Source organism: Choloepus didactylus, chromosome 12, assembly GCF_015220235.1.
Source record: "Choloepus didactylus isolate mChoDid1 chromosome 12, mChoDid1.pri, whole genome shotgun sequence".
Classification (NCBI taxonomy): domain Eukaryota; kingdom Metazoa; phylum Chordata; class Mammalia; order Pilosa; family Megalonychidae; genus Choloepus; species Choloepus didactylus.
The window spans coordinates 71,895,453-71,910,331 of record NC_051318.1 but is presented as its reverse complement, the minus strand read 5'-3'; the positions used below and the strand labels follow the sequence as shown (position 1 = coordinate 71,910,331).

Sequence of the window (14,879 nt, the reverse complement as noted above, 5' to 3'; positions counted from 1 at the left end):
ATCAGCACCTGAAGAGGAAAGATTAGACTGTGTTAAAATATTCTACTGAATGATATACTGAATGGCTATATTTTGGGGTAATATCTGTGAGCTTCTTGGAGAAAATGAGTAAAGGTTCAGTGTCTGTGGGTTTATACCTGTGACTCAGGGAGAAGGGAACTTTGATAGAATTGAAAACATTTGTCCATACAAAGCCCAGATGAGACTTTAAAAGTGGCTCTCTTTTTAAGATTATCAAGGCAGTGTGTTACACAAACTTGGATGTATTAGGGTCCAGAAAATAATTTCTTTCCTCTTTAGGAGAACATCTCTGTACATTTCTTGAATTTACTATTTCTTATGCATTATTGAATATACAATTAGAGAAAACATTATTTCAGGAAGAAGCTAAACCTTTTATAACACAATTTCACACTCACTGAGCTACCTGATGCTGTCGGATGGCTTGACAGAAGAAAGTGCAAATGGAGTTAACTCACATGTCTATACAAACCAATTCTCAGATTCTTCCTTAAACATGTACATATAGGTTTTAAACAGATAAATTCATTGTATAAGCTTTTGGGAACTTGAGTTTCATGTTTTCATTATGTAACAAACTATATCAATTTCATCATTAGGCCTAGGATCTCTGTATTTTAAAATACATTGATATATGTATTATTAAAGGTAAAACTGTTCAAATTTAACTTTTGCCCCCAAGTTTTTGTAGTGACCACTTTGATGTATGAAATAATATACTGTGATTGAAATTATTTTCTTTTTTTTTATGGATGCGTGTGTATATACATCACTAACTTTACACACTACAGGGGTAAATATTTTGAAATATAGTTTTATTTTCTGAATATATTCATAAGGGTTTGTCAACAGTATAAAGTTCTACTTATGCCTCTATTTGCTGGTCTTCAAATATTTTCTGTCATAAACTTAAGGCTATTAGATGGTGACTGCAATGTAACCTTTAAGGAATGTACAATAAGTTCCAGTAGTTTTAGATTTCCATTTATTTTAGTAACTTAATAATTTTCATATTTGGATTATAGTATATTGTAATGTGTGTTATATTAGTAATTAAACTTTCAGGAATTGTGTGGTATTAAACTTGAGATGTTATTTAGTCAAAGGGCTCTGTTAGGAATATTAATATAAGAACTGGATGATTTTAAGTGCTTACAGTCTATTTTTTTAGAGCAGGGATAGTATTGAATACTTACATTATTGGATTTATTCAACAGTATATTTGTGGCTGGACTGTCAGCATTGTGTCATTTTGCAGGAGTGAGCAAAAATTCAACAAGGAAAGCAATCATCAATTTAGAGCCACTTTATGGATATACTTAAATGTCATGAAAAAATATCTGGTATATTCTGTCAGGAACTCAGATAAACAACAAACAAACCAATAAGACTAGTCAAACAAATTGTGGCATTTTCAATGGAAAACAACTGTTGATGGTCTGAAAACTTTGTCCTTTGACATAAAATCTTATTAGGTACAGTTTATCAGAGACTTATCTTTTCTTGAGTTCCACCCTCCCAATCCGTCTTCTAAATTCCTGTTAATTACTCAGTTATCTCATGTGCATTTTTTTCTGTTCACCATTTAAGAACTATGGTAATGGAGAATGGGGGGGGGGACTTCTGGGGAAGATGGCAGAGTAGGGCACTCCAGGACTCAGTCCTTCCATGCAAACAACTATTAAACAGGCAGGAACTGTCTGAAATGAGTATTTTAAAACAATGGAGGCTAGAACACTGTATAGCATTCAGGAAAGAGCAGGAGGTAGAATCTGATAAATTAGGGTACAAAACAGTAAATTGTTCTCTTCACATGGCAGCTACTGGCACCTATCCCCCACTCTTGTGGCAGGCTGCCAAGGGGTCCAGTCCTTGGCTAGCTGCTGGTGACAGAAAGGGACATAAAATACCCTTCTTAAGAACAGGGGTGGACACAGCTGATCACTGGTCAGGATTTTGATTAGCAAATTCAAATTGCTGGGTCTTGGCTCTGAGGGCAGCCATTTCAACCTGCCTAGTCAAAAGGAGGCAGCAGTCATTATTACAACCCTCTCCAGGCAAGGGCAGAGGCAGTGGAGATTTAAAGACACAGCATTTCCTCTGGGCTGTGGGGGATAGTTAGCTGAAAGGCTGCATTTGCTGAGCAGGCCAGGTAAGCTCAGCTTTGGGAAGCCATCAGAGACGTACTTGGCACCCTTCCTGGTTCCCTCCCCAGGGAACTTTGGAGTTGGTCTGTGCCCCCTCTGTGTGTCCCTGGCCCTGTTTTGGCTGGGAAAGACTGACTTGGAAAAGTCCTCTTTGGGGTGACCCTCTTCTCAGAATTTTCCCTTTAGGCAAAAGCAGCTTGAGACAATGAAAGGAATGTAGAGGTGGGCAGTCTGGAAAAAAGGCCTGCCAGCTTCAAATAATTGGGAGAGGGAGGTCTGTATCATGGGAAACACAGGACACAACCAAACTCCTGTAGACAGAGACACTACAAAACAACAAACAACTAATAAGCAAAAGCCCAGGACAAGACAGAGGCCCAGAAAAACAGAAAACCCTGCACACTACATCTGCCTTGAGCAGACCTTTCTGATAGGAGGGCTGAAGTTGAAGAAAATATCTGTCTTATCACCAACTGGTTACAAAACCAAGAAACAGAAATCTCAGGGAATATATTCCAGAGTTGACAATTTAAAATATTAAAATGCACAGTGTGTAACAAGAGAGTATAAAACAAACAAACAGGGAATGATGGTCCCTCCAAAGAAACAGGATAAAAACACAGAAAACACCAATGAAGAAGACAAGAATGTGGATACACTGAACAAAGCCTTTAAAAAATGATCTTAAAAATGCTCAAGGGCATGAAGGAAAGTACAGAGAAAGAACTAAAGGATATCAAGGAAACAAAGAATGAACAATATGAGACTCTAAGTAAAGAGATAGAAATTTTAAAAAGGAATCAAACAGAACTACTGGGTTTGAAGATGACAATGATTAAATTGAGGAATGCCCAGAAAGGTTTCAAGAGCAGACTGGAGCTAGCAGAAGAAAGAATCAGTGGACTTGAAGACAAGATACTTAAGGGAAAAGAAATATTAAAAGTGAAAGTAGCCTAAGACTGCTATGGGACACCATCAAGAACACCAACATATGAACTATGGGAACTCTAGAAGAAGAAGAAAGACAGAAAGGGGCAGAAGGAATAGTCAAAGAAATAATGACAGCAAATTTCCCAAACTTGGCAAAAGATATGAATATGCACATCCAAGTTCAGAGAACACCAAACAGGAAACATGAAGAAAAACACATCCCAACATATATTAATTACATTATCACATGCAAAGGACAAGAAGACAGTTCTGTAAGCTGCAAGAGAAAAGCAACATGTTATGTACAAAGGAGTCCTAATTAAATTGAGTTTTGATTTATTATTACAAACCATTTAGGCAAGAAGGCAGTGGAATGAAATACTTAAAATGTTGAAGGAAAACAACCGCCAGACAGGAATTTTATATCTGGCTAGAATCTCTTCCAAAAAATCAGGGGCAATTTTCTGTAGCACACTGTATGATTTAACTTGTATGGTCAGTTTATTCAAATACCATGATTACATGGAACTATGAATAGGGAGCGAGATCTGGTTGGTTTGTATGGGTTCGTGTGAAGCCCCAACACATCCCAAAGTAATTTCAGCAGACAATACATATGTATTTGCAGAGTCCCCTTGAAAGACTAGGGAATTACTGATAATCTCACAAGCACTGGGGAGTATCCATTCACAAGGCCAAGCCTCTGATCTTGGGGCTTGCCCTTATGAAGCTTGTTACTGCAAAGGAAAGGCTAAGCCTACTTAAAATTGTGCCCCAGAGAACCTCTTTTGTTGCTTAGATGTGGCCTCTGTCTCTAAGTCAACTCAGCAAGTAAACTCACTGATCTCCCTGCTATATGGGACATGACTTCCAGGGGTATAAATCTCCCTGGCAACATGGGGCATGACTTCCAGGAATGAGCCTGGACCTGGCATCATGGGATTGAGAAAATCTTCTTGACCAAAAGGGGGAAGAGAAATGAAACAAAACAAAGTTTCAGTGGCTGAGAGATTTCAAATGGAGTCGAAAGATCATTCTGCAGGTTATTCTTATGCATTATATAGATAACCCTGTGCAGTTTTCAGTGTATTGGAATAGATAGAAGGAAATGCCAGAAACGGTTGAACTGCAACTCAGTAGCCTTGATTCTTGAAGATGATTGTATAACTATGTAGCTTACATGGTGAGACTGCATGATTGTGAAAACCTTGTGGTTCCCATCTCTTTATTCCATGTATGGACAGATGAGTAGAAAACTGGGAACAAAAATTAAATGAATAATGAGGGGGATGATGGGATGCTTTGGTGTTCTTTTTTACTTGTATTTTTATTCTTATTTTAATTTTTTTGGAGTAATGAAAATGTTCAAAAATTGATTGTGGTGACGAATACATAACTATATGATAGTACTGTGAACAAATGATTGTAAACTGTGGATGACTGTAGGGTATGTGAGTATATCTCAATAAAACTGAATTTAAAAATAAATAAATGAGGGGCAGATTAAGACATTCTCAGATAAACAAATGCTGAGGGGGTTCGTCACCACTAGACCAGCCCTACAAGCAATGCTATAGGGAGTTTTTCAGGCTGAAAGGAAAGGATACTAGAAAGTGGTTGAAAGCAGCATAAAGAAATAAAGACTTTCAGTAAAGATAACCATTTGGGCAATCACAAATGCCAGTAATATTGTACTTTATATTTTGGTATGTAACTCTATTTCTTACTTCCTACAGGTGCTAAGAGGCAAAGCATAAAAAGTATAATAAATTTAGGTTTGGGGACATACAATGTACAAAGATACAAGTTTTAACAAGTGGGAAGAAAAGAGGTAGGGAGACAGAGGGTATAGGAAAAAATATGTGCATTTTGTTGAAGTTAAATTGGTATCAAACAAAATATGATTATAATATTTAGGATGTTAAATTTTAACCCCATGGTAACCACATGGAAAATAGATGAAAACGATATCCAGGTAGAAAAGAGAAGGTATCTGCGATGGTTAGGTTCATGTGTCAACTTGGCCAGGTGATGCTGCCCAGCTGTCTGGTCAAGCAAACACTGGCCTAATCATTACTGCAAGGACATTTCATGGCTGGTGAATAAACCAGAAGTCTGGTTTATTAAATCATCAGTCAATTGATTGCATCTGTGGCAGATTACATCCATGATCAACTAAGGGGGTGCCTTCCTCAATGAGAATCCAATCAGCTGAATTTAATCCAATCAATTGAAGACTTTTAATGGAGAAGAGAGAATTTTCATTTCTTCTTTGGCTAGACAGCCTCTCCTGGGGAGTTCACCGAGGATTTTCATTGGAGTTGCCAGCTTGTGACCTGCCCTACGCAACTTGAATTTGTGCATCCTGCCCTACAGAATTTGGACTCATGCATCTCCACAGTTGTGAGAGATACTTTCATAATTAACATATTTACAGATATCTCCTGTTGGTTCTGTTTCCCTAGAGAACCATGACTAATACAGCTTGGTACTGGGAGTGGTTCTTGAGAAATAGAATCTTAAAATAGGCTTTTATAATTGGTTTTCTACTCTGATTAGATTGAAAGGCACTAATGAGTCCATTTCCAATAATCATCATGGCACTGACAGTCCACGACATGAGTTGGCAATGGAGATACGCAAAATGTTACCATTTGATTCTCCTAATCATACTCTTGCACAAGGCAAAGCTCTGGATGACAGTGTTTTTGGCACTTTAACAGAGTTTTGTGGAGTTAAGAGATATAATGACGTTGGCTGGTTGTTCTTAGGTATGCTAGATACAGTTATAAGTGAAAGGGACAGACTGAAGGCTTCAAATTTGCAACTTAAACATTGCATTGTATGAAAGATGTAAGGGTTTCTATGTGTGCCCTGAAAGAAAACCTTATTTCCTTTGGATGGAGACTTGCGATCTCTGCAAACCAGACCCAGAGTCCATTGTGTGAGTAGATTTACAACATGAACTAAAATCTCAACCTCACATGTTGTCTGCTGTTAAAGGCATTTATTGGAAAAGAATGGGGTCCTGAAACCTGGGATGGGGACACAGGGGTTGATAATGATGGCAGTGGGGACACTGGAACCCTGGATTCTGCTGTCTTTGCTACATATACAGACCATTGGGTGGTCTGCCCTGAGGAAATGGCTCCCCCAACTCCAGCCTGCTGTGAGGTAAGAGCCACTCAATCTCCAGATGGCCCTGAGGAGACAGCTACCTAACCTCCGGCCTCCCTTGAGGACATAGCTTCCTGACCTCCAGTCCGCCCTAAGGAGTCTGCCATCCAACCTCCACCAGTAATCACCTCACCTGGGGGAACAGTCCTCACTCTTCTGTTTCACCAGATGAAACTGCAACAGAATGCCCTGAGGTAACTGGCTTGAAGGAAACTACTAATTCTTTTCATGACCCAACCCCATCAATCCTCTTTTCTTCAATACCTATAACTAGGCTAAAGTCCCATAGGCCACAAAAGGTGAGGTACAAAGTGTGACCTATGAGGAAGTCCACTATACTCTAAAAGAACTTCATGAGTTTTCCAATTTATATAGACAGATATCAGGGTAATATGTGTGGGAATGGATATTAAGGGTGTGGGAAAATGGTGGAAGGAATATAAAGTTGGATCAGGCTGAATTTATTGATATGGCCCACTAAGCAGAGTTTCTGCATTCAATGCCATAGCTGGAGGAATTAGAAAAGGTGTTTACAGTTTGTTTGGGTGGTTGGCTGAAACATGGACCAAAGGGGGGCCAACATTACTTGCAGTCAAAATGCCAGAACTGCCCTGGTATAATGTAGAGGAGGGGATCCAAAGGCTTAGAAATATTGAAATGTTAGAGTGGATTTATGATGGAACACATGCTCACACACCCCTGGAATGTCCAGAGGACACATCTTTTACCGGGACTATGGGGAATAAATATGTGAGACTAGCTTCATCATCCCCAAAGAGCTCCATAGTTGCCCTTCTCTTTAAGTCAGATATTACTGTGGGAACTGCTGTTACTGAGTTGGAATCCTTAGACACAATGGGAATATTCAGATCCCAAGGTGGCAGAAGCTACATGGCAGCAGTTAACCTCCAAAGATGAAAGGGCCTTGGCTACCATAATGGACAGCAGACCCAAAGCAGCAGTCAAAATAATCTGACTCGCAGAGACCTATGGCATTGGCTAGTGGATCACATGGTACCTAGAAATAAAACAGATGGGAAGACTACTAAATTCTTGTTTGAGCTGTATAAACAGAATAATTCTAGGTCAAGTGAGCAAAAGTTTAACTTGAATTAGAAAAACAGAGAGTCATAGTCCCTTAATCAATTTCCAGACTCGATACAGTTTACAGACCCAGAGTCCCTTGAATGAGAGGAAGGACCCTGTTACACTGCCAAAAATTTATATTAATCTTCCTCCCAGCCTTCCCCAAGGGGACCTACGGCCTTTTACCAGGGTAACTGTGCATTGGGGAAAAGGAAATGATCAGATATTTCAGGGATTATTAGACATTGGCTCAGAAATGACATTAATTCCAGGAGACCCAAAATGTCACTCTGGTCCACCAGTCAGAGTTGGCACTTATGGAGGTCAGGTGATCGACGGAGTTTTAGCTCAGATCTGTCTCACAGTGGATCCATGGGTCCCAGACGTGTTCAGTGGTTATTTCCCCAGTTCTGGAATGCCTAAATGGAATAGACATACTCAGCAACTGGCAGAGTCCCCAGTTTGGTTCCTTGACTCATGGAATGAAGGTAATTATGGTGGGAAAGGCCAAACAGATGCCACTAGAACTGCCCCTGATTAGCAAAATAGTAAATCAGAAGCAATGCTGGATTCCTGGAGGAACTGCAGAGATTAACTGCAGAGACTGATGCCACACTTAAGGACTTGAAGGAGGCAGGGTGGTTCCCACCACATCCCCATTCAACTCTCCTATTTGGCCTGTGCAGAAAACACATGGGGGGCATCCACTAGAACTGCCCCTGCCTACAAAACAGTAAATCAGAAGTGATACCAGATTCATGTAGGAATTACATGGATTAATTGCAGAGATTAATATCACTCTTTTTTTAATTATCATATTTTTAAATTGTAGAATATAACATGTATACATAAAAGTGATAGCTTTCCAAGTGTAATTTAACAAATTGTTAGCAAATTTCAAAGAATATTATAGGTTACAATTTCACATTTTCTGTATTTACTTATTATGAAATATACATACAAAAAGGTAATATCTTTCAAAATATGATTTAACAAGTGGATATATAGGAAATTTCCAAAGTTATTATGAGTTATAGTACCATAGTTTCAGTTATTTCCTTACTGTGAAAAATAACATATACAAAAAGGTATAGCTTTCAAATTACAATTTAACAAGTAGCTACAGAACAAATTTTAAAGGATGCTATGGGTTACAGTTCCACCATTTCAATTCTTTCCTTCTAGCTATTCTAATACCTTAGCAACTAAGAAAATAAAAAATATGTAACAATTCATTATTCATAATCCTTTATTAAATTCCATCTTGTCTGTTGCTACTCCTTCCTCTAGTTTAATCACTTTCCTGATCTTCAGGGATGTCTACACAGTGCCCACTCTAACCTGTTCATGTTGAAAAGGGGTGTCAACTTTATGTGCAAAGGGGACACATCTAACTCAAGTTCTTGAAGAAGCTATTGCCTCTGGGTTTTGGGACTTAGCTGATATAGGAGCACTTTGAAGAATTTAAGTTTCTGATGAATAAACTTAATGAGTGAAACTTTAGAGTCTCAGATAGGGATCTGGGTATTCTTTAAGGGTTTTGGGACCACTGTTAACTTGGGCTTATCATACTGTGGTCCTTTGGCATATCTAGGTGAAGCGTGCATAAGAGTAATCTCCAAGACAACCTCTTGACTCTATTTGAATTCTCTTAACCACTAAAACCTTATTTTGTTGTCTTTGTTTTCCTCCTTTTGGTCAAAAAGGCATTCTCAATCCCTCGATGTCAGGGTCAGGCTCAGTCCCAGAATCTATGGCCCACTTCACCAGGAAGGTTCACTCTTCTTGGGGGTCCAGTCCCATGTCAGGGGGAGGGTAATTAATTTATTTGCAGAGTTAGGCTTAGAGAGCAAAAGTCAACATTTGTGCAACAAAAGAGGTTCTATGGAGGTGAATCCTAAGCATAATTACAGGTGGACTCAGCCTCCTCTTCACAGCCATAAATGTCACCTGAGGAAGCCTCAATATCTAGGGCTTGACTTACAAAGTAGGGGGTTCCTAAGTTCACATAGCATATGTATATCCACGAAAATGCATTCATATCTCACATTGTCATCACTTAGTTGTACAATCCTCATCACTCTCCATTTCAAACAATTCTCCTGACTCAAACCATCTTGTAGCTCTTGTCAGCCCTTAATTACTCATCCCTATATTAATTATAGTCCCTAGTATGCAATGCATAGATTTTTCCCATGTACCCTTCTGTTGTCAACTCTCTGTGCTAGTGTACCTTAGAGGTATATCATGCAAGCACCTATCTACATCTGTGGTGCTGATCTGTGTGAAAAATGCCTTTAAACAACTCCTTTCATTCCTATTCACCTTCAATATAGCTCTGATACTTATAATCCCATTAACAAGCAATCATCACCCCTATCCATTACCATACGTTTGAGTTCACCAGCATTAACATATTTGAACATACTAGATTATCATTCCCCCTCACTAGCTACTGTCTATCACTAGGTCCCCAATATTCTTATGTTATAAGATATTGATTTTACATTGTTCAGATAGTTCATAGAAGTAGTAACATACAATATCTCTCATGTGTCTGAGTTATTTCATTCAGAATTATATCTTCAATGTTCATCCATGTTGCCACATGTTTCAAGACCTTGTTGCTTCTTACTGCTGCATAGCATTCTATCGTATGTACATTTTGTTTATCCACTCTTCTGTTGAAGGACACTTGAATTGTTTCCATCTCTTGGCAATTGTGAACAATGCTGCTATGAACATCAGTGTACAAACGTCTGTTCATGTCATTGCTTTCAAATCTTCTGGGTATATACCAGGAAGTGGAATTGCCAGATCAGGGAAATTCAATATCTATTTTTATGAGAAACTGCCAAATTGTCTTCCAGAGTGGCTGTACCATTTTACACTCCCACCAGCATGAATACAAGTTCCAATTTCTCCACATCCTCTCCAGCATTTGTAGTTTCCAGTTTGTTTGATGGCAGCCATTCTTATTGGTGTGAGATGATATCTCATTGTGGTCTTGATTTACATCTCCCTAATAGCTAGTGAAGATGAACATTTTTTTTTTCATGTATTTTTTAGCCATTTTTATTTCCTCTTCAGAGAAATGTCTTTTTGTATCTTTTGCCATTTTATAATTGGGCTATATGTACTATTGTTGAGTTGTAGGATTTCTTTATATATGCAAGATATTAGTCTCTTATCAGATACATGTTTCCAAATATTTTCTCACATTGAGTTGGCTACCTCTTACCCTTTTTGACAAATTCCTTTAAGGTACAGACGATTTTTAATTTGAGGAGCTCCCATTTATCTATTTTTTCTTTTGCTGCTCGTGCGTTGGGTGTAAGGTCTAAGAAGCGACCTCCTAATACTAGGTCTTGAAGATGTTTCCCTACATTATCTTCTAGGAGTTTTATGGTACTGTTCTTATATTAAAGTCTTTGATCCATTTTGAGTTAATTTTTGTATAGGGTGTGACATAGGGGTCCTCTTTCATGTCTTTTGTTATGGCTATCCAGTTCTCTCAGCCCCATTTGTTGAAGAGACTGTTCTGTCCCAGTTCAGTGGATTTGGGGGCCTTATAAAAAAAATCAGTTGACCGTATATCTGGGGGGTCTATTTCCTAACTCTCAATTTGATTATATTGATCAATAAGTCTATCTTTATGCAAATACAATGCTGTTTTGACCACTGTAGCTTTATACTAGTCTTCAAAGTCTGGAAGTGTAAGTCCTCCTACTTTGTTACTGTTTCTTAGGATGTTTTTCTGGGAATTCAAGTCCCCTTTCCCTTCCAAATAAATATGATAACTAGCTTTTCCAAGTCTGCAAAGTAAGTTGTTGGAATTTGGATTGAGATTGCGTAGAATCAGTAGATCAGTTTGGGTAGAATTGACATCTTAACAATATTTAGTCTTCCTGTCCATGAGTATGGAATATTTTTCTACCTGTTTAGGTCCTTTTTTTATTTCTTTTAGTAAAATGTTGTAATTTTCTGTGTAGAGGTCTTTTACATCCTAGGTTAAGTTTATTTCTAGGTACTTGATTTTTTTAGTTGCTATTGTGAATGAATTTTTTTTTTTTTTTGCTTGCCTCTTCAGTTAGGTCAATACTAGTGTATAGGGACATTACCAACTTATGTGTATTTGTCTTCTATCTTGCCACTCAACTGAATTTATTAGCTCAAGTAGTTTTGTGGTCAAATTCTCAGTATTTTTCAAAGATAAGGTCATGTCATTTGCAAAAAATGACAGTTTTACTTCTTCCTTTCCAATCTGGAAACCTTTTATGTCTTTATCATGATGAACTGCTGTGGCTAGAACTTCTAGCACAATGTTGAATAATAAAGGTGACAGTGGGCATCCTTGTCTCATTCCCAGATCTTAGGGGGAAGGCTTTCAGCCCCTCACTGTTGAGCACTATGCTGACTGTGGGATTTTCATATATGCCCTTTATCATATTGAGGAAGTTTCCTTCAATTACTACCTTTTGAAGAGTTTTTATCAAAAAGGGATGTTGGATTTTGTTGAATGCTTTTTCAGCATCTATCGAGAGGATCATTTGGTCATTCCTGTTTGATATGTTAATGTGTTGAATTACATTAATTGATTTTCTTATGTTGAACTACCCTTGCATGCCAGGAAGGACCCCATTTGGTCGTGATATATACTTCTTTTAATGTGCCTTTGGGTTTAAGTTGCAAGTATTTTGTTTAGGATTTTTGCATCTAGTGAGATTGACCTATTGTTTTCCTTTTTTGTAGTGTCTTTTTCTGGTTTTGGTATTTTAGTAGAGTGATACTAACTTCCTAAAATGAGTTCGGTAGTTTTCCTTTTTCTTCAATTTTTTGAAGGAGTTTGTGTAGGAATCATGTCAATTCTTTTTGAAAGTTTGGTAAAATTCCCTGTGAAGCCATCTGGCCCTGGGCTTTTATTTGTAGGCAGATTTTTGATGACCGATTGATCTCATTGCTTGCGATTGGTTTGTTGTGGTCTTCTATTTCTTCTTGGGGCAGTCTACATTGTTCATGTGTTTCCAGGAAACTGTCCATTTCCTCTAAATTGTCTAGGAGTTGCTCAGAGCATCCTCTTATGATATTATTTTATTTCTTTGGGACCTGTAGTAATTATTCCCTTCTCATTTCTGATTCTGTTTATTTGGGTCTTCTCTCTCTTTTACTTTGTCAGTCTAGCTAAGGGTCTGTCAATCTTGTTGATTTTCTCAAAGAACCAACTTTCGGTTTTATTTATTCTCCCTCAATTGTGCTTTTTTTTTTTCCTCCAGCTCATTTATTTCTGCTTTAATCTTTTTTATTTCTTTTTGTCTACTTTTTTTAGTGTTAGCTTGTGATCATTCTCTACCATCTTCAATTCTTCAGTTAGGTCTTTAGTTTTAGCTCTTTCTTACTTTTCAATATATGCATTTAGAGCTGTACGTTTTCCTCTCAGCACTGTCTTCACTGCATCCCACAGGTTTTGATATGTTGTGTTCTCATTTGCATTCATCTCTAGATAATTTACCAATTTCTCTTGCAGTTTCTTTTCTGACCCACTGGTTGTTCAGGAGTATGCTGTTTAACCTCCATATATTTGTGAAAGATCTGGTTCTTTGGTGGTTGTTGATTTCTGGTTGCATTCCATTATGGTCAGAGAATGTGCTTTGAATAATTTCAATCTTTTTAAATTTATTAAGACTTGTTTTGTGCCCCAGCATATGATCCATCCTGGAAAGCATTCCATGGGCATTAGAGAAGAATGTATATCCTGGTATTTGGGGATGTAATGCTCTATATAAATCAGTTATTATATTGTTTAGATTCTCAATTTCCTATTGGTCCTCTGTCTAGTTGTTCTATCTATAGAAGAGAGTGGTGTATTGAAGTCTCCCACTATTATTGTAGATGTGTCTATTGCTTCCTTCAGTTTAACCAATGTTTGTCTCATGTATTTTGGAGCTCCTTCATTGGATGCATAAACATTTACAATTGTTATTTCTTCTTGGTGAATTATCCCTTTTATTAATATATAGTGTCCTTCTTTATCTCTTATGACATCTTTGTATTTAAAGTCTACTTGTCTGATTTTCTTTTGATTGCAGTTTGTGTGGAATATTTCTTTCATACTTTCACTTTCAGTCTCTTTGTGTTACAGGGTCTAAGATGAATCTCTTGTAAACAGCATATTGCTGGGTCATATTTTTAAATCCATTCTACCAGTCTATATCTTTTAATTGGAGAGTTTAATCCATTCACATTCAAAGTTATGACTGTAAAGGGAGTTTCTTGAACCAGCCATCTTATCTTTTGGTTTTTAGTTCTTAGATATTTTTTTCTCTCTCTCTTTTTTCCTTTTAGTTACCCTTACTAATAACTCTTCAGTTCTGTGCTCTTCTCCAGACCTCTCTCTCTGTTCTATTTTTCTCAACTGGTAGAGCTCCTTTAGTATTTCTTTCAGGGCAGGTTGCTTGTTAACAAATTCCCTTATTTTATCTGTGAAAATTTTAAACTCTCTCTCAATTTTGAAGGGGAGCTTTTCTGGATAAAGAATTCTTGGCTGGCAGTTTTTCTCTTTCAGAATCTGAAATATGTCATACCACTGCCTTTTTAACTCCATGGTGCCCAATGAGTAGTCAGTACTTAGTCTTATGTTGTTTCCCTTGTATGTTGTGAATCACTTCACTCTTGCTGCTTTCAGAAGTATCTTCTTCTCTTTGGCATTTGACAATCTAATCAGTATATGTATCAGAAAATATGGAACACTTCATGAATTTGCATGTTATCCTTTCAAGGGGCCTTGCTAATCTTCTCTGTATCATTCCAGTTTTATTATATTTTCTGCTGAAGTGAGCACTACTGCCACTCTTAAGGACTTGAGGGATTCCCACCACATCCCCATTCAACATTCCTATTTGGCCTGTGTAGAAAACGCATGGGTCTTTGAAGATGACAGTGGATTATTGTAAACTTAACAGGTTGTGACTCCAATTGAAGCTGCTGTTCCAGATGTGATATCATTGCTTGAGCAAATAAACACATCCCCTCCTGGTACCTGGTATGCACCTATTGATCTGGAAAGTGCATTTTTCTCAATACCTGTTAGTAAGGGTCACCAGAAACAGTCTGATTTCAGGTGGCAAGGCCAGCAGTATACCTTCTCTGTCCTATCTCAGGGGTATATAAACTCACCAGCCCTGTGTCATAATATTGTCTCCAGGGAACTTGATAATTTCTCCCTCTCAAAAGGCATCATACCAGTCCATTAAATTGATGATATCATGTTGATTAGACACAGTGAGCAAAAAGTAGCAACTACTCCAGACTTATTGGTAAGGCATCCATGTGTCAGAGGATATGAGATAAATCCAACAAAAATACAGGGGACATCCACTTCAGTAAAATTTCTAGGTGTCCAGTGCCGTGGGGCCTGTTGAGACATCCCTTCTAAGGTGAAAGATAAGCTTTTGCATCTGGCCCCTCCTATGACCAAAAAATGAGGCACAATACCTAGTTGGCCTCTTTGGATTTTGGAGA

At 37.9% G+C, this 14,879-nt stretch overlaps 1 non-coding gene across 1 annotated transcript; it reads right to left on the bottom strand.

Moving 5' to 3' along the window:
- Window positions 1–14,093: 14,093 nt before the first annotated feature.
- LOC119507527 lies at window positions 14,094–14,195 on the bottom strand. Its single transcript, XR_005211284.1, has one exon. It is a non-coding gene; the product is annotated as a U6 spliceosomal RNA (small nuclear RNA).
- Between the last annotated feature and the right edge of the window lie 684 nt (window positions 14,196–14,879).